The sequence below is a fragment of the Pleurodeles waltl genome, unplaced genomic scaffold (genome assembly GCF_031143425.1).
Source record: "Pleurodeles waltl isolate 20211129_DDA unplaced genomic scaffold, aPleWal1.hap1.20221129 scaffold_39, whole genome shotgun sequence".
In the NCBI taxonomy this organism is placed as follows: domain Eukaryota; kingdom Metazoa; phylum Chordata; class Amphibia; order Caudata; family Salamandridae; genus Pleurodeles; species Pleurodeles waltl.
In genome coordinates this window covers 3754300-3774301 of record NW_027150097.1, presented here as the reverse complement: position 1 = coordinate 3774301, position 20002 = coordinate 3754300, and the positions used below count along the sequence as shown (strand labels likewise).

At 47.0% G+C, this 20002-nt stretch overlaps 4 non-coding genes across 4 annotated transcripts; 2 read left to right on the top strand and 2 right to left on the bottom strand.

Annotated features, from left to right (window-relative positions):
- Positions 1-884: 884 nt before the first annotated feature.
- Positions 885-967, top strand: TRNAL-CAG (transfer RNA leucine (anticodon CAG)). The gene has a single exon. It is a non-coding gene; the product is annotated as a tRNA-Leu (tRNA).
- A 3685-nt stretch (positions 968-4652) lies between these two features.
- Positions 4653-4724, bottom strand: TRNAE-CUC (transfer RNA glutamic acid (anticodon CUC)). The gene has a single exon. It is a non-coding gene; the product is annotated as a tRNA-Glu (tRNA).
- A 13208-nt stretch (positions 4725-17932) lies between these two features.
- TRNAE-CUC (transfer RNA glutamic acid (anticodon CUC)) lies at positions 17933-18004 on the bottom strand. The gene has a single exon. It is a non-coding gene; the product is annotated as a tRNA-Glu (tRNA).
- Positions 18005-19341: 1337 nt separating this feature from the next.
- On the top strand, positions 19342-19414 carry TRNAV-AAC (transfer RNA valine (anticodon AAC)). The gene has a single exon. It is a non-coding gene; the product is annotated as a tRNA-Val (tRNA).
- Positions 19415-20002: the final 588 nt, after the last annotated feature.

Sequence of the window (20002 nt, the reverse complement as noted above, 5' to 3'; positions counted from 1 at the left end):
GCGGGCGCCAGTGTCGAGGTGGCAAGGGCTGAGCAGAGGTGGGAGACACACGTGGGATGCACACAGTGAAGCAGGGTGAGCGGCAGGGGCATTCTCATCACCAGTTGCCGTGTTTCCCACACCCATCCCGCCAAGGAAACACACGGAGGTGCGCGCCGTCTGCTTATTCTTCCCCTCTGTACGGGCTGCATGTGTGTGTGGGCTCAGCATCCCCGGTGTGTACATACATCCTCGGCCCACTCACCGGAAGTGGTGTCCGGTAACTGGTCCCCGGGGGCCTACTGTCCACTCTTTATGAGGTTTCACAGAAAAGCAAGCAGATAATCGCTGTAACGATAATAAATTATGTCCTATAAGCAAAGCTCCCCAAGGTCGCCTCGAGGCACTGACAGGAAGTTTAGTTTGTGACGAATGAGATGTTTCTTGGGATCACAGGCGCTTTGTAGATGGTCTTCATTCAGTGATATTGTAAATGTGTTAAATGCAGCGTTACTCGTGTAAAATGAAGTATCACGTGTCTTTGCTGTCAGTGATGGACGGTACATGTCAGTCCCTGCTTCCCCTATAGAAAGAGTGTGAAGTGCGGAGCGCAGGTCTCTGCTCAGCTCAAGTCACTGAGAAGCAAACTCTGTGCCCGGCTGAGGAGCAGCGACTGAGAGGAAAGTCAGTGTCTGAGAGCCTCAGTGCCTGTTACTGCTTCCTGCGGTGAAACACTCCGGGGACAGATCAGTCAGAAATATCCTTCAAGTGATGGAACTGGAACATCAATGACTGTTCGTATCCGAACAGAGCTGGAAGAGAGCCCTGGAGATGCCGAACAGCGCTGTGCACACAGCCCCCCTCATCCTGTCCATCACTAGCGTCACCAGCAGGGACCCCCAGCTGTCAGGATGGCCGAGCGGTCTAAGGCGCTGCGTTCAGGTCGCAGTCTCTCCTGGAGGCGTGGGTTCGAATCCCACTTCTGACAATATCATATTTTCAACGTTAGATGCAGTTACGTGGACCCCATCGCTACTGATCTCCTGGACTCATTCCCTGCAGGTGTCTGTAGACAGTGACCCCCCAGGACAGGGTCAGACCGCCACCGACCGCTGAGATAAACCCCTGACAGGGTCGGACTGGGGGGTAAAAAGCAGCCCCCCGGCTCTCTCATCTCCCCTCCCCTGGAAGCACCCCCCGACCCTTCAGAAAGTGCCAGAGGTGCAAGCAGAGCCCCCGCCTTAAAATCCAGCCCACAAAGCCTTCAACTCACTGGGACAATGACCAGTGGAAACAAGCACTGCCAAAGCCAATAGGTCGTACCTATGCAAGAGATATTGCCTTTGTCAAGTGGTTTAGCCATGTTGTACAGAAGTGCGGCTTCCATGCAGCATGACTGAAACAAATGGGGAAAAAACATTTGCAATGCAATGGGTCTTGCGTTTGCTAGAGTTAGAGCGAATAGTGTTGTAAATTCCTAACTAGACTTTTCTTGCCACATAAATTAAAAATGAAAAGTAAAACAGTTGACATAAACAAGCTGATTTAATGCGCCATTGCCGTCAGGAGCGTAAAGGAGAGACACAAAAGGAAAAAGAAGTTCGCTTGCAGTCAAACGTATGAGCAAAAGTGTAATTATCCATGTAAAGGGTAGATCGCCAAGGCGGTAACAAAACGGCTCCGAGAAGGGACAAACGTAAAGCATTGATAACAAAGGAATTTTGAAAGGCAAGTCCATGAACGAGTGATAGTGATGTGGGTGCGGTGGGCGTGGTTAAAAGCCCACAGATCGCTCAACCTAAAAAAAAGCGCTACGTCGGTCAGCTCTAGCCACATCGTAGCACTTTTTCTTTTACTTGCAGTGATGCTGCACAGCAGTCATGCTCCTGTACAATATCAAGCTTCGACAAAGCCAATAGCTCTTGAGTATGTTTTGTCAATACTTGTTTTGAATGAAATAGTAAAAGGGTTGGTGAAGGATGTGCTCGGAGGGAGCAGCGAGACCAGGACAGTGGTCTGCATTGAAATATAACAAAAGAATTGTACAGTGAGAGCTGCTGCAAGGTGTTTTTGTGCATGCGTATGTATGCGTGTATATGGTTAAAAGGACTATTTAGTTAAGTATATATTTCCTTTAAAATATTCCCTTTTAAAACCACTGAAATTTACCAGTTATAGTTGAATGAAGGAACTATAACTCGAGCCCCCCACCGTGTCCAGTGTTGTCATCAATGATGTCATTGCAGATGTGGCAGTGATGTTATGAATGATATGACACAACATGTCATGACTGATGTAATACATGAGAAACTTAGTAGTGCACGGCAAGGGTGCGAGCTGTAGTAACTTTAAGTCATGAGTTATAGCTGCATCAGATAACGATAACCGGTGAATTTCAGTTGCTTTCTGTGTTTGAAACTGTATGTTTTAACTGATATTATCACCTAACAGTCCTTTTAATCTCTCTCTCGCACTCTGTCTTTCTCTCTCTCCCTCTCCCTCTCCCTCTGCAGAGCTGCCGGCTTTGGAGCTGGGGAACCAGGTTCAAGTCTCAGAGTCGGCTCAACATCCTGTGTTTTACCAAACATGAATGTGTCCTTGTGCAACGTAAGCTCATGTAAAGCGCTCCAAAACCTTTGGGTATAGTTTGAGCTGTATAAAACCACATAGACAAAAAAACAAACCTCTGAGACAGTGCTTGAAATGGGCAGGTACTGTCCGGTACTGAGTACCAATACTTTTTTATTTTGAGAGGTAGAGTGCCGGCACATCTCAAGAAAAACGTAATACTTTTAATTGGAGAGTACCGGCACTTCTCGGAAACAAGCAGGTACTCTAGCACAGAGTCCCTGCACTTTAATTTTTCCATTTCAAGCACTGCTCTGAGATAGGGGCAGGACTTTCAGCAGAGGCCACAAGCAGAGCTCAGTCTGCTTCCAGTTGCTGCTCGCCAGCTGTGAACGCCAGGAATAAGGCCTCTTGTAGCTTGTTGTGTCCTGACAGCCGAACAGGAGGTCAGACAACTGACCCTTGAAGTCCACCTCTTAGTCCTCGATACAAGTGGGATGGGGTTCAGCCCTTCAGGTCCCCACACGGGTCTTACACAGCAGGTCCAGTCCCGTTCTGCGCTTCTGCAGCTACGGAACAGGGGTGCGCTTAATTTGCATTATTTGCTTTCATGTAATTAGCGGAACGTTCAGCAAAATAACACAAAATTACATGTAATACCATGAACGGCAAATCTGTCATGTCACACTGTATTTTAACAAGAAATTCACCCTCATCTCAATTTCTGCTGCAACGTAGTAATGTGTTAAGCTTTGTCAAAGCATAGAATTTGTGCAGGAAGTGTAACCTTCGAGTATAAAACCTGTGCTTCACAACACAGACACAGCTTTGCACTAGCACTAGAGGTGAGAGCAGCAGCACCATATATTACTAGATATGGTGCTGTTGTGCACTGTTTGTGAACACTGCGCAGCACCTTGGGGACTGCACTGCGGGAAAACGTAGTAAATCCTCCTCTTCCTTTCTCCAGACCAAGAAGTCGTAACATATAAAGCCAACCAGTATGGATGACGTCATTCCTACACCTTGCAGTCCTCATTGTCTTAAGTAACATCTCCTATACATTGATTTACACACTTGTATGACCTATTGTCTCTGTATTATATGTTTGTGTTGTAAAGCGCTCTGACACTCTACCTTGGGATGAGAAGCGCTATAAAGTAAGTAAATGTGAGAGACGGGCTAAGGAGAGATGTGGAGCCCACTGGTGGGTGGTAGTTAAGGAATCTATGAAAAAGGAGGACATGGGGGGCGGGGCCAACAAAGATGTTCGCACGGGGGCCACCAATGCTAAAGCCGCCCTCTAGATATTCATTCATCAAGTTCCCAAGAAAGTCCTGCCCGTTTGCTTTGTGTGTTAGCAAATTTTAAGCAGTGGTCCAAGGACCTCCGGGGGTCCCCGGTAGTCTGTGAACCCCTGGGGTCCGTGATGCCTGATGAGTCCTTGTGGCTTTGCAGAGAAATAGATAACATGTAATATTAGTAGAATAACAGTGTATGTACAGATAACATAACAAAACGAAAAATTGTAAGATTCATGTGAAGGGATCTGAAACCAAAGGCTACAAGTGAAGTTGGAGCGGCACAAGTATAGCACAGAGAGGCGTGGACTATTGTTGGTCTCATTGAAGCGCTATCTGCTCCCAGAAAACGAGAGGCTGCGTCAGGAGCTTTAAAAACAAAGTGATGTGTGAGAGGCTAATTTATAACTCCATCTTTGAAAAATAAGCAGACTTTGACAAACTCCAGCCTTCCCATTCAAATTTCTATTTGTTTTGCGGATTAACAAGAATATTTCTCAATTTGTACATCTGTTTGGTGTATACTTGCTTCAGTAGCTTGGGCATTGTTTTTAATGCTCATGTTTTATAAACAGTTTAAGGGAGATCTGCAGCTCCCAATAAGGGATGGGGTAGCGGGAGGTCACCTGAAGTCGAAAGACTAGTGACATCTTTGTAATGAAGATGTTTCCATTTTGCACCGTTATCAATGCGTCTAATACTGGCCACGTCATAAAGTAATTGATGTAATTACACACATGAAACTCTATTGAAACAGTTAAAGACCAAATCAGTCGTTAAAGGAGAATATGAAAAACAAATGTCTTCCCTGACCGGGAATCGAACCCGGGCCGCGGCGGTGAGAGCGCCGAATCCTAACCACTAGACCACCAGGGAGCGCTGCGTCCACTCTCTGCACCGGGCTTCAGGGATGCAATGGTGCAGCAGGTGCACTGATTGGATCTTTGTGGTGGATTCTGCAGGGAGGTTTTATTTCTTCAGCTTTGTCTTCATCCTGCCCATGTTTTTACAGGAAATCCGAACTCACAAAAGTACCAGATGAGAGTCAAACAAGCACTTACAGAAACAGAGACAGACGGACAAGACCAGACCAGGTCTGAGGCTCCTGGGGAAAGTCGAACAAACGCAAACACATCAAACACATTGAGATTGTGAGGAAGATTGAACTTTACAATTACTCACTTTACTAATCAGTCATAGGAGATTCACCCACTGCCCTTGTCTGTCTTTACTTGGACACATTATTGACACACGAAGCACAAACAACACCTTACACAAACTTGGGTCAATGTCAGTCTATGTTCCAAAGGACTGTCGGGTGCTCGGTCTGCAGCAATCCCCTCAGACCCCAGGGGGTCTCTGGCAACGGGCCCCCATCACCCCAGCAGGGCCCTATCCCTCCTGCAGGGCCTCCATCACCCCAGCAGGCCCCCATCGCCCCAGCAGGCCCCCATCACCCCAGCAGCCCCTCCCATCACCCACCAGGCCTCCATCACCCCAGCAGCCCCTCCCATCACCCACCAGGCCTCCATCACCCCAACAGGGTCCCATCATTACACCAGGCCCCCATCGCTCCAGCAGGCCCCCATCGCCCCAGCAGGCTCCCATCACACCACCAGGCCCCCCTCGCCCCACCAGGCCCCCATCACCCCAGCAGGCTCCCATCACACCACCAGGCCCCCATCGCCCCAGCAGGCTCCCATCATTACACCAGGCCCCCATCACCCCAGCAGGCCCCCATCATTACACCAGGCCCCCATCGCCCCAGCAGGCCCCCATCACACCACCAGGCCCCCATCACCCCACCAGGCCCCCATCACACCAGCGCAACCCTATCCTCACGGTTGGCCACATCACACCCCATTTGAGTGGGTTCGTGTCCTGATTCACTCTTCGTCCTTTATTGCTGGTGCGGACTTTACACAATGAATCTGTAGCGCTATAAAATGGTTCCTATCAGGAGTATGGCTGACCCCTGGGAGTGCGGGAAGCGGACACCCGGATGTAGAGAAACAACACACCTGGCCCCAGCTGTAAACAACCGATGTACACGTCACTAAAAGCCACAGAGTGCAAGAGCCGGTCTGGCAAGTGTGAAGAGCAGAGACCCGAGCTTCGCAGCGCTAAGTGATCTGTATTCAGTGAGAGCTCCTATCTGTGAAGAGAGACGTCGTATCTGTGCATCCTTCACCGCTGAGTGTTCAGTGAGAGGCCTATTAGATGTGAACAGAGATCACTAATCCGTGCATCCTCCAATGATGTCCATTCAGTGAGAGACAGGATAATTTGACAGCACTCAGTTCTATGCATTCAGTGAGAAACCTCCTATCAGTGCAGCGCTCAGTTCTATGCATTGAGTGAGAGACCTCCTATCAGTGCAACACTCAGTTCTATGCATTGAGTGAGAGACCTCCTATCAGCGCGACACTCAGTTCTATGCATTGAGTGAGAGACCTCCTATCAGTGCAGCGCTCAGTTCTATGCATTGAGTGAGAGACCTCCTATCAGTGCAGCACTCAGTTCTATGCGTCCAGTGAGAGGCCTCCTATCAGCGCGACACTCAGTACTATGCATTGAGTGAGAGATCTACTATCAGCGCAGCGCTCACTTATATGCATTGAGTGAGAGACCTCCTATCAGTGCAGCATTCAGATCTAAGCAGTAAGTGAGAATCCTCCTGTCAGTGCAGCACTCAGTTCTATGCATTCACCGAGAGACCTCCTATCAGTGCAACACTCGGTTCTATGCATTCACCGAGAGACCTCCTATCAGTGCAACACTCGGTTCTATGCATTCAGTGCGAGACCTCCTATCAGTGCAGCACTAAGATATAAGAAGTAAGTGAGAGACCTCCTATCAGTGCAGCGCTCAGTTCTATGCATTCAGGGCGAGACCTACTATCAGTGCAGCACTCAGTTCTATGCATTGAGTGAGAGACCTCCTATCAGTGAATCACTCAGTTCTATGCATTCAGTTCGAGACCTCCTATCAGTGCAGCGCTCAGTTCTATGCATTCAGTGTGAGACCTCCTATCAGTGCAGCACTCAGTTCTATGCATTCAGGGAGAGACCTCATATATGTACAATAATCAGTGTGCTGCGTGTTAAGCACCGCATTTCGTGCACAGCGCTTATCAGAGCTGAAGCGGCCTCTAGGCGCCTTGTGCAGGTTTCTGTGGTGTAGTGGTTATCAGATTTTCTTCACGCGAAAGGTCACTGTGCGGACGCACTTTTTTCATTTCAACCAGTAACTTTAAATGCTTTTATTATTCTAATGCAGTGTTGGACTCCACATAAAACAAACACATCTCAGAAACTTTCCATTTAATATGTGTTTATACATTCATCGCCTTCAAGGACAGACAGACATCGGACTCTGTCCCTTTACAGTCAGACAGCAGGACAGCTGCTTCCATCACTCACAGGCACTGCACATGCTGCAGGCACTGACACAGGCAGGCACCAGTCTTTACACAAACACAGGCAGGAAATCTCCAGCACTGATTACAAACACACACACACCTTGTGTAGTCTCCAGAGCTGATCACGAATACACACACATTGTGTACTCTCCAGGGCTGATCACAAACACACACACATTGTGTAGTCTCCAGGGCTGATCACAAACACACACACATTGTGTAGTCTCCAGGGCTGATCACGAATACACACACATTGTGTAGTCTCCAGGGCTGATCACAAACACACACACCTTGTGTAGTCTCCAGAGCTGATCACGTATACACACACATTGTGTAGTCTCCAAGGTTGATCACAAACACACACACATTGTGTAGTCTCCAGGGCTGATCACAAACACACACACATTGTGTAGTCTCCAGAGCTGATCACGAATACACACACCTTGTTTAGTCTCCAGGATCAGCCATTACCGGTTGGTTTTCTTCCAAATTTGTAATTGAATTAATCTAGTTAATCCTTTAGTTTAGTTTAACCAAACTATAAAGCACCTTGCTTATATAAAAGAATGGTTATAACTGTAAAAAACAATCTATTAAAAGTGATTCGTCCATCTCCTCCCATCGTCTAGAGCAGTGGTTCCCAACCTTTTGACTCCTGGGGACCCCCACTGAGTCATTACTGAAAGTCGGGGACCCCAAGCAACTTGTACGATTTAAATTTCAAACATTAAAACACTAATTTGCAAAAAATACACAAACAAGTGCACACCAAACAAACGCTCAAATTACTAACGAAATAATTATTTTATATTGGAAAAATATTCAAAATGGAAACCTTTTAATGGGAAGGTCGGCACTGCATCTCAGCGACTAACTTCTCAATGTTTAGTTTTATTTAGGAAAGCTGAATCCTCAGGTCAGATTCAACATTTCCCAAGCGATTCCTGTTTTTATCTTTAGGTGTATAGATCTGAGAATGTTTTTTTACATAAATGTGTGGTGTACAATCATAAGAGCCTCTCATCTCTCCATAGCCTCTCTAGCACATGTAATTCACTTGTTTTATAGCGCCTCTCATACCAGTGTAGGGAGTCAGAGCACTTTACAGGGGAAGACAAGGTGTAGGATTCACGTCATCCACACTGGTAGGCATCTTCTAAGAGTGCTTAGTTTGGAGAAGCACAAACTCAGGACACAGCACGGTGGTTAGCATTGACTTTAATATCAAGAATGTATTTCTATGCAAGCAAACCTTATTTAGCAGTGCAAGGAAAATAAAAGTCTAGGGAAAAGAATAACCTTCTAATTTGTGCCTTGCAGTTTGCATGCAGCTCCTTAATGCCAGTTCATAGCTCTCTGTGCTAGATTATGATTGTGACTTATGTACTGCACAGTAAGAAAAGAAACAAAAGCAGTAACCCACTGTGCTATGCACATAAAATACTGTTCTTTGCCTGATACGGGTTCTTTGCAGCAGGCATATTAACCCTCTGTGCTACCTGTGAGTCAGAACTGCCACTAGACAAAACTCCCGCCCCTCTCTCCAGCAGGGACATTAATCACTAGAGTAATCTTGATGCTTTTATTTTTGTTGGAAAGCTGTACCTGGAAGTTTGCAGTGCTCTTAAAAGTGTTCAAGAGAAGCAATAACTATATAAAAAATGCAAGTGTTTGTCAGAGGAGAATTGCCTTCCTCCCAGTCCAGGCCTGCGGACCCCCTGGGAATGTGTCACAGACCCCTGGGGGTCCGCGGACCACAGTTTGGGAAGCACTGGTCTAGAGGGGCCAACACACAGAAATGATTCACGTTACAAAAAGTAATCCTCTCGGGTAGGTTACAATAAGTTAATGCACGTGCACCTTTCCCAGACTGATGTCCTCCAGCACCTGTGGGATACACCTTGATGGTCCTTTCACACCTGCGCACTTCAGCACTGCATGCTCAGAGATGACCGACTACTGTGTAATTCCCACTCCTGGGTCGGTGGACCACACAGACCATTATTCAAAAGTGCTTTTTGACTTGGCTATTTCTTTGGCGTCATTTGACGAATGTTCATGGAATTTTCCAGAAAATGTGTGCTCAGGCATCTTGTTGTGCATGGAAAGTATTGGGGCGATCTGTCAATCTGGGGCCAAGGAAAAGTGGGGGGGTAAAAAAAAAGTGCATTTCCCATTTTAATTCCCATAGGATTTTTGAACAAGACTACAGTCCAAATCACTGGACGCAATTGCACCAAATTTGGCAGAATAATAGCTTTTTGGTGCGGAAAGCACACTTTTATTTGGTGTAAATCCGTACATTAGTTTTAGAGAAATTAAGGAAATCCAAATTTATATATCTAGAAGCACAAATACTTCCCAACAAATTCACAATGAATTGCCAATGCACGCACCAACTGGAATGCCGTGATTGGCTGTCCGCATCCTAAGCCGAAAGTTGCTGCCGCTATTTTATGTAACTGGATACGGTCCCTGGGGCTGAAAATAACCAATAATAGTGGTATAAGGGGTTAGGTTGGAGGTACCCTCACTTCAAGGTGGGATATAGGGGTGTTTAAAGGTCATATTATGTGTTTAAAACAACAGAAAACATTTTTTTTTCACCACCTGCAATATTTGCAAATACATTGCAATGCTCAGCATGGCCTCCCTATGTAAGGTTGCGACAAAGTTGTGACTATCGGTGACAAAAGAGGTAGAACACTCAGGTAGTAATGCACTCATTTAGAGACCCACGCAATTACTCATTCGACCACTCATAGTCCCAATCAGGCAGTCATGCACCTAGTGACAGACCCATTCAGACACTCACATACCCACTCACAGACTCACTGAGACAGTCATGCATCTAGTCACAGACCACTAAGATACTCATGCACCCACTGACAGACCCATTCAGACACTCACAGACCCACTCACAGATCCACTGAGACACTCATGCATCTAGTCACAGACCACTCAGATACTCATGCACCCACTGACAGACCCACTCAGACACTCATGCACCCACTCACAGTCCCACTCAGCCACTCACACACCCACTCACAGAGCCACTCAGCCACTCACACACCCACTCAAAGATCCACTCAGAAACTAATGCACTCACTCACAGACCCACTCGGACACTCATGCACCCAATGACAGACCCACTCAGACACTCATGCACCCACTCACAGTCCCACTCAGCCACTCACACACTCACTCAAAGTCCCACTCAGGCAGTCATGCACCCAGTGACAGACCCACCCAGACACTCACAGACCCACTTTGGAAATAGGTGTGAAGGGCCTGGGAGGAGTAGCCTCTCCTGGCGTCTGGAAATGCTTTGAAGGGCACAGATGGTGCCCTCCTTGCATAAGCCAGTCTACACCGGTTCAGGGATCCCCCCAGCCCTGCTCTGGCATGAAACTGGACAAAGGAAAGGGGAGTGACCACTCACCTGACCCGCACCTCCCAGGGGAGGTGTCCAGAGCTCCTCCAGTGTGTCCCAGACCTCTGCCATCTTGGATGCAGAGGTGTGAGGGCACAATGGACACCTCTGAGTGGCCAGTGCCAGCAGTTGACATCAGAGACCCCTCCTGATAAGTCCTTACCTTTCTATGTAGCCAATCCTCCTTTGAGGGCTATTTAGGGTATCATCTGTGGGTATCTCACCAGGTAAAGAATGCAAGGGCTCACCAGAGTTCCTCTGCACCGCCCTCTTTGACTTCTGCCAAGGATCGACCGCTGACTGCTCCACGACACCTGCAAAACTGCAAAAAAGTAGCAAGAAGACCACCAGCAACATTGTAGTGCCTAATCCTGCCGGCTTTCTCGACTGTTTCCTGGTGGTGCATGCTCTGAGGGCTGTCTGCCTTCACCCTGCACTGGAAGCCAAGAAGAAATCTCGAGTGGATCGACAGAATCTTCCCCCAGCTAACGCAGGCACCAAACTTCTGCGTCACCGGTCCTCTGCGTTCCCTCTCATCTCGACGAGCGTGGTCCCTGGAACACAGGAGCTGGATCCAAGTGACTCCCACAGTCCAGTGGTCGTTCTGCCCAAAGTTGGTGGAGGTAAGTCCTTGCCTCCCCACGCTAGGCAGTAATCCTGTGCACCACGTGATCTTCAGCTGCTAGGGCTTCTGTGCACTATTGCAAGGATTCCTTCATGCACAGCACAGCATAGATGCCCAGCACTCCGTCCTGCATTGCTCAACTTGCTGAGCTGACCACCGGTTTCGTAGGACCCTCTTTTGTTTTGCTGAAATGACCATCGGGTTCAGCTTTGTTATGCGCCTGTTCAGGTGCTTCTGCGGGTGCTGCCTGCTTCTGCATGGGCTCTCTCTGTTGCTGAGCGCCCCCTCTGTCTCCTCGTCCAAGGGGCGACCTCCTGGTCCATCCTGGGCCCGGGCAGCACCCTTTATCTTCAACTACGATCCTTGCAGCTAGCAAGCCCTTTTGCACCTTCATCTGGAGTTTAGTGGGCTCCTGCCCCACCTGGACACTTGCGTGACTCTTGGACTTGGTCCCCTTCCTTTTCAGGTCCTCAGGTCCAGGAATCTGTCTTCAGTGCTTTGCAGTCAGTTGTTGTCTTTGCAGAATCCCCTATCTCAACTTTACTGTCTTTCTGGGGTAGTAGAGTAACTTTAGTCCTACTTTTCAGGGTCTTGGGGTGGGGTATCTTGGACACCCTTAGTGTTTTATTACATTCCCAGTGACCCTCTACACACTACACTAGGCCTGGGGTCCATTCGTGGTTCGCATTACACTTTTGGAGTATGTGGTTTGTGTTGCCCCTGGCCTATTGTCTCATAATGAATTCTATTGTCTTCTACAGTGTTTGCACTACTTTTCTAACTGTTTATTTACCTGATTTTGGTTTGTGTGTATATTTTGTGTATATTACTTACCTCCTAAGGGAGTATATCCTCTGAGATACTTTTGGCATATTGTCACTAAAATAAGGTACCTTTATTTTTAGTAACTCTGAGTAATGTGTATCTTATGACATAGTGCTAAGTGATATAAGTGGAATAGCAGGAGCTTTGCATGTCTCCTAGTTCAGCCTAAGCTGCTCTTCTATAGCTACCTCTATCAGCCTAAGCTGCTAGAACACTACTAATCTACTAATAAGGGATAACTGGACGTGGCACATGGTGTGAGTACCAATTGGTACCCACTATAAGCCAGACCAGCCTCCTACAATATTACAGCATTAATTACATCTTTAATAGCATAATTAATAATATCACTGTAACATTTGCAGTAACATTATTGATGAGAAAACTGTGTACGATGGTGAACTGTTTTCCATAGATGAACATTTGGTAATGTTCGCATGCCCACACGACCACTAGACTTTCTCTCTTGGGCTGAGAGTAAGTCCTCTCCAAGTCCAATAGACTGCTGCTTGCATATGCAACAATTGGTTGTGCTGAGTCTCTTCTGGGCTTATGTTGTGCTAGAATGGCTCCCAACCCTACTGGGCTGACATCTACAGTGAGCTCCGTGCGTAGGGATGTGTCAAAGTATACATATGCTGTGACAGCATGTCAGATATTTTTAAATGCCTTGTCTTATTTCACTGTCTAGAGAAATGGTTGTAATTGTCTGGTCAGTACGTGAAGCAGGGTGGTCACAGTGGCAAAATCCTTGATGTATTGTATGCAGTAGCTCGCTAGACCCAGAAATGACCTCACTTCTTCTGCGTCCACTGGAGGTTGTGCATTGCGTAGTGTTTCTACCTTGCTGGGTTCTGGTTGCATCCCGTTTCAGGAAAAGATATGTCAGAAGAACACAAGTTCTCTTTTCCCCAGTTCGCATTGTAACTTATTCAGTGTCAGGCCAGCCGTTCCTAGTTGTTTGCAGACCTCCCACACTGCCAAGTCATGGTCTTCGTTGGCGTGACCAAATACCAAGATGTCATTGCTGTAGTTTAGACAGTTTTTTACAGGCATGATCACTCGTCTCACCATCTTCTAAAATATTTCTGCTGTTGGTGACACCCTGAAGCTTAATCGCTTGTAGCGAAATAATCCTAGGTGGGTGGAGAATGTTGTGATGTAGCAGGACTGCACGTCTAGCTCCAGCTGGTGGTAGCCTTTGAACAAGTCGAGCTTGGAGAAAACACAGGCTCTGGTGAAGCAGCTGATCATTTCATTTAGATGAGGGCAATGGTGTTGTTTTCTTTCTTCCCCTCTGTACGGGCTGCATGTGTGTGTGGGCTCAGCATCCCCGGTGTGTACATACATCCTCGGCCCACTCACCGGAAGTGGTGTCCGGTAACTGGTCCCCGGGGGCCTACTGTCCACTCTTTAGGAGGTTTCACAGAAAAGCAAGCAGATAATCGCTGTAACGATAATAAATTATGTGCTATAAGCAAAGCTCCCCAAGGTCGCCTCGAGGCACTGACAGGAAGTTTAGTTTGTGACGAATGAGATGTTTCTTGGGATCACAGGCGCTTTGTAGATCGTCTTCATTCAGTGATATTGTAAATGTATTAAATGCAGCGTTACTCGTGTAAAATGAAGTATCACGTGTCTTTGCTGTCAGTGATGGACGGTACATGTCAGTCCCTGCTTCCCCTATAGAAAGAGTGTGAAGTGCGGAGCCCAGGTCTCTGCTCAGCTCAAGTCACTGAGAAGCAAACTCTGTGCCCGCCTGAGGAGCAGCGACTGAGAGGAAAGTCAGTGTCTGAGAGCCTCAGTGCCTGTTACTGCTTCCTGCGGTGAAACACTCCGGGGACAGATCAGTCAGAAATATCCTTCAAGTGATGGAACTGGAACATCAATGACTGTTCGTATCCGAACAGAGCTGGAAGAGAGCCCTGGAGATGCCGAACAGCGCTGTGCACACAGCCCCCCTCATCCTGTCCATCACTAGCGTCACCAGCAGTGACCCCCAGCTGTCAGGATGGCCGAGCGGTCTAAGCGCTGCGTTCAGGTCGCAGTCTCTCCTGGAGGCCTGGGTTCGAATCCCACTTCTGACACTATCATATTTTCAACGTTAGATGCAGTTACGTGGACCCCATCGCTACTGATCTCCTGGACTCATTCCCTGCAGGTGTCTGTAGACAGTGACCCCCCAGGACAGGGTCAGACCGCCATCGACCGCTGAGATAAACCCCTGACAGGGTCGGACTGGGGGGTAAAAAGCAGCCCCCCGGCTCTCTCATCTCCCCTCCCCTGGAAGCACCCCCCGACCCTTCAGAAAGTGCCAGAGGTGCAACCAGAGCCCCCGCCTTAAAATCCAGCCCACAAAGCCTTCAACTCACTGGGACAATGACCAGTGGAAACAAGCATTGCCAAAGCCAATAGCTCGTCAAGTGGTTTAGCCATGTTGTACAGAAGTGCGGCTTCCATGCAGCATGACTGAAACAAATGGGGAAAAAACATTTGCAATGCAATGGGTCTTGCGTTTGCTAGAGTTAGAGCGAATAGTGTTGTAAATTCCTAACTAGACTTTTCTTGCCACATAAATTAAAAATGAAAAGTAAAACAGTTGACATAAACAAGCTGATTTAATGCGCCATTGCCGTCAGGAGCGTAAAGGAGAGACACAAAAGGAAAAAGAAGTTCGCTTGCAGTCAAACGTATGAGCAAAAGTGTAATTATCCATGTAAAGGGTAGATCGCCAAGGCGGTAACAAAACGGCTCCGAGAAGGGACAAACGTAAAGCAATGATAACAAAGGAATTTTGAAAGGCAAGTCTATGAACGAGTGATAGTGATGTGGGTGCGGTGGGCGTGGTTAAAAGCCCACAGATCGCTCAACCTAAAAAAAAGCGCTACGTCGGTCAGCTCTAGCCACATCGTAGCACTTTTTCTTTTACTTGCAGTGATGCTGCACAGCAGTCATGCTCCTGTACAATATCAAACTTCGACAAAGCCAATAGCTCTTGAGTATGTTTTGTCAATTCTTGTTTTGAATGAAATAGTAAAAGGGTTGGTGAAGGAAGTGCTCGGAGGGAGCAGCGAGACCAGGACAGAGGACTGCATTGAAATATAACAAAAGAATTGTAGAGTGAGAGCTGCTGCAAGGTGTGTTTGTGTGCATGCGTATGTATGCGTGTATATGGTTAAAAGGACTATTTAGTTAAGTATATATTTCCTTTAAAATATTCCCTTTTAAAACCACTGAAATTTACCAGTTATAGTTGAATGAAGGAACTATAACTCGAGCCCCCCACCGTGTCCAGTGTTGTCATCAATGATGTCATTGCAGATGTGGCAGTGATGTTATGAATGATATGACACAACATGTCATGACTGATGTAATACATGAGAAACTTAGTAGTGCACGGCGAGGGTGCGAGCTGTAGTAACTTTAAGTCATGAGTTATAGCTGCATCAGATAACGATAACCGGTGAATTTCAGTTGCTTTCTGTGTTTGAAACTGTATGTTTTAACTGATATTATCACCTAACAGTCCTTTTAATCTCTCTCTCGCACTCTGTCTTTCTCTCTCTCCCTCTCCCTCTCCCTCTGCAGAGCTGCCGGCTTTGGAGCTGGGGAACCAGGTTCAAGTCTCAGAGTCGGCTCAACATCCTGTGTTTTTGGGCAAATCAAGTAATCTCCCCGTGCCTACCAAACATGAATGTGTCCTTGTGCAACGTAAGCTCATGTAAAGCGTTCCAAAACCTTTGGGTATAGTTTGAGCTGTATAAAACCACATAGACAAAAAAAAAAAAAATTCTGAAACAGTGCTTTAAATGGGCAGGTACTGTCCGGTACTGAGTACCGATACTTTTTTATTTTGAGAGGTAGAGTGCCGGCACATCTCAAGAAAAACGTAATACTTTTAATTGGAGAGTACCGGCACTTCTCGGAAACAAGCAGGTACTCTAGCACAGAGTACCTGCACTTTAATTTTTCCATTTCAAGCACTGCTCTGAGATAGGGGCAGGACTTTCAGCAGAGGCCACAAGCAGGGCTCAGTCTGCTTCCAGTTGCTGCTCGCCAGCTGTGAACACCAGGAATAAGGCCTCTTGTAGCTTGTTGTGTCCTTGCAGCCGAACAGGAGGTCAGACAACTGATCCTTGAAGTCCACCTCTTAGTCCTCGATACAAGTGGGAGGAGGTTCAGCCCTTCAGGTCCCCACACGGGTCTCAAACAGCAGGTCCAGTCCCGTTCTGCGCTTCTGCAGCTACGGAACAGGGGTGTGCTTAATTTGCATAATTTGCTTTCATGTAATTAGCGGAACGTTCAGCAAAATAACACAAAATGAAATGTAATACCATGAACGGCAAATCTGTCATGTCACACTGTATTTTAACAAGAAATTCATCCTCATCTCAATTTCTGCTGCAACGTAGTAAAGTGTTAAACTTTGTCAAAGCATAGAATTTGTGCAGGAAGTGTAACCTTCCAGTATAAAACCTGTGCTTCACAACACAGACACAGCTTTGCACTAGCACTAGAGGTGAGAGCAGCAGCACCATATATTACTAGATATGGTGCTGTTGTGCACTGTTTGTGAACACTGCGCAGCACCTTGGGGACTGCACTGCGGGAAAACGTAGTAAATCCTCCTCTTCGTTTCTCCAGACCAAGAAGTCGTAACATATAAAGCCTACCAGTATGGATGACGTCATTCCTACACCTTGCAGTCCTCATTGTCTTGAGTAACATCTCCTATACATTGATTTACACACTTGTATGACCTATTGTCTCTGTATAATATGTTGGTAATGTAAAGCGCTCTGACACTCTACCTTGGAACAAGAAGCGCTATAAAGTAAGTAAATGTGAGAGACGGGCTAAGGAGAGATGTGGAGCCCACTGGAGGGCAGTAGGTGAGGAATCTATGAAAAAGGGGGACATGGGGGGGCGGGGCCAACAAAGATGTTCGCACGGGGGCCACCAATGCTAAAGCCGCCCTCTAGATATTCATTCATCAAGTTCCCAAGAAAGTCCTGCCCGTTTGCTTTGTGTGTTAGCAAATTTTAAGCAGTGGTCCAAGGACCTCCGGGGGTCCCCGGTGGTATGTGAACCCCTGGGGTCCGTGATGCCTGATGAGTCCTTGTGGCTTTGCACAGAAATAGATAACATGTAATATTAGTAGAATAACAGTGTATGTACAGATAACATAACAAAACGAAAAATTGTAAGATTCATGTGAAGGGATCTGAAACCAAAGGCTACAAGTGAAGTTGGAGCGGCACAAGTATAGCACAGAGAGGCGTGGACTATTGTTGGTCTCATTGAAGCGCTATCTGCTCCCAGAAAACGAGAGGCTGCGTCAGGAGCTTTAAAAACAAAGTGATGTGTGAGAGGCTAATTTATAACTCCATCTTTGAAAAATAAGCAGACTTTGAAAAACTCCAGCCTTCCCATTCACATTTCTATTTGTTTTGGGGCGTAACAAGAATATTTCTCAATTCGTACATCTGTTTGGTGTATACTTGCTTCAGTAGCTTGGGCATTTTTTTTAATGCTCATGTTTTATAAACAGTTTAAGGGAGATCTGCAGCTCCCAATAAGGGATGGGGTAGCTGGAGGTCACCTGAAGTCGAAAGACTAGTGATATCTTTGTCATTAAGATGTTTCCATTTTGCACCGTTATGAATGTGTCTAATACTGGCCACGTCATAAAGTAATTGATGTAATTAAACACATGAAACTCTATTGAAACAGTTAAAGACCAAATCAGTCGTTAAAGGAGAATATGAAAAACAAATATCTTCCCTGACCGGGAATCGAACTCGGGCCGCGGCGGTGAGAGCGCCGAATCCTAACCACTAGACCACCAGGGAGCGCTGCGTCCACTCTCTGCACCGGGCTTCAGGGATGCAATGGTGCAACAGGTGATCTGTGTTCAGTGAGAGCTCTTAGCTGTGAAGAGAGACCTCGGGTCTGTGCATCCCTCACTGCTGAGCGTTCAGTGAGAGGCCTGTTAGATGTGAACAGAGATCACTAATCCCTGTATCCTTCAGTGATGTCCATTCAGTGAGAGACATGAAGCTTTTACAGCACTCAGTTCTATGCATTCAGTGAGAGACCTCCTTTCAGTGCGACACTCAGTTCTATGCATCCAGAGAGACCTCCTCTCAGCGCAGCGCTCAGGTCTAAGCATTCAGCGCGAGACCTCCTATCAGTGCAGCGCTCAGTTCTATGCATTGAGTGAGAGACCTCCTATCATTGCAGCACTCAGTTCTATGCATTGAGTGAGAGACCTCCTATCAGTGCAGCACTCAGTTCTATGCATTGAGTGAGAGACCTCATATCAGTGCAGCACTTAGTTCTATGCATTCAGTGCTAGACCTCCTATCAGTGCAGCACTCAGTTCTATGCATTTAGGGAGAGACCTCATATGTGTACAATAATCAGTGTGCTGCGCGTTAAGCACTGCATTTCGTGCACAGCGCTTCTCAGAGCTGAAGCTGCCTATAGGCGCCTTGTGCAGGTTTCTGTGGTGTAGTGGTTATCAGATTTCCTTCACACGCGAAAGATCACTGTGCGGACGCACTTTTTTTATTTCAACCAGTAACTTTAAATGCTTTTATTATTCTAATGCAGTGTTGGACTCCACATAAAAGAGCAACACATCTCATAAACTTTCCATTTAATATGTGTTTGCACATTCAGCTGCTTCAAGGACAGACTGACATCGGGCTCTGTCCCTTTACAGTCAGACAGCAGGACAGCTGCTTCCATCACTCACAGGCACTGCGCATGCTGCAGGCACTGACACAGGCAGGAAATGTCCAGACTCTGAGCATAGCATCCTAAAGCAAAAGTGACCACAACTGAGGCACCATCAGGGAAAGTCAGGCACTGGGAGTGAGTTAAGAGAGGGAGAGACTCAGGCACTGGGAGTGAGTTAAGAGAGTGAGATACTCAGGCACTGGGAGTGAGTTAAGAGAGTGAGAGCCTCAGACACTGGTTAGGGATCGGCGTTCAGTCCCCGAGACCTCTTATCCGTGCATCAGTCACTGCTGAGTGATCAGTCAGAGGCCTATCTCTGCAGCATTCAGTTGAAAGCACTGAGACCCCTCCTGAGTGCACAGCATTCAGTGCACTCCATATAACGCGCTGCATGTACTTCCAGCTGGGTATCAGAGCCGAAGCTGCCTCAAGGTGCTCCATGTGGGTTTCCGTAGTGTAGTGGTTATCACGTTCGCCTAACACGCGAAAGGTCCCCGGTTCGAGACCGGGCGGAAACACACTTTTCTTTTCTGCTCTAACTCACAAAAGCTGCTCCTTTTATTGTTCTAATGCGCTCTAGGGCTCCACAGGACCCACATATAACATAATTTCTATTTACAATCTCTTTATACATTCAGCAGCTTCAAGGACAGACAGACATCGGGCTCTGTCCCTTTACAGTCAGACAGCAGGACAGCTGCTTCCATCACTCACAGGCACCGCACATGCTGCAGGCTCTGACACAGGCAGGCACAAGTCTTTACACAAACACAGGCAGGAAATGTCCAGACTCTGAGCATAGAATCCTAAAGCACAAGTGACAACAACTGAGGGTCCTCAGGGATACTCACTGGGAGTGAGTTAAAAGTTTGTGAGAGAGTGAGACACTAGGAGTGAGTTATGAGAGAGTGAAAGTCACAAGCACTGGGAGTTAGTTAAGAGAGTGTGAGAGACTCAGGCACCAGGAGTGAGTTAAGAGAATGTGGGAGGGTTACAAATATGCATACATTCTGTAGTCTCCAGCACTAAATACAATTACACACACTTTGTGTAGTCTGCAGCACTGATTACTAATTCACACACACACCGTGTAGTCTCCAGCACTG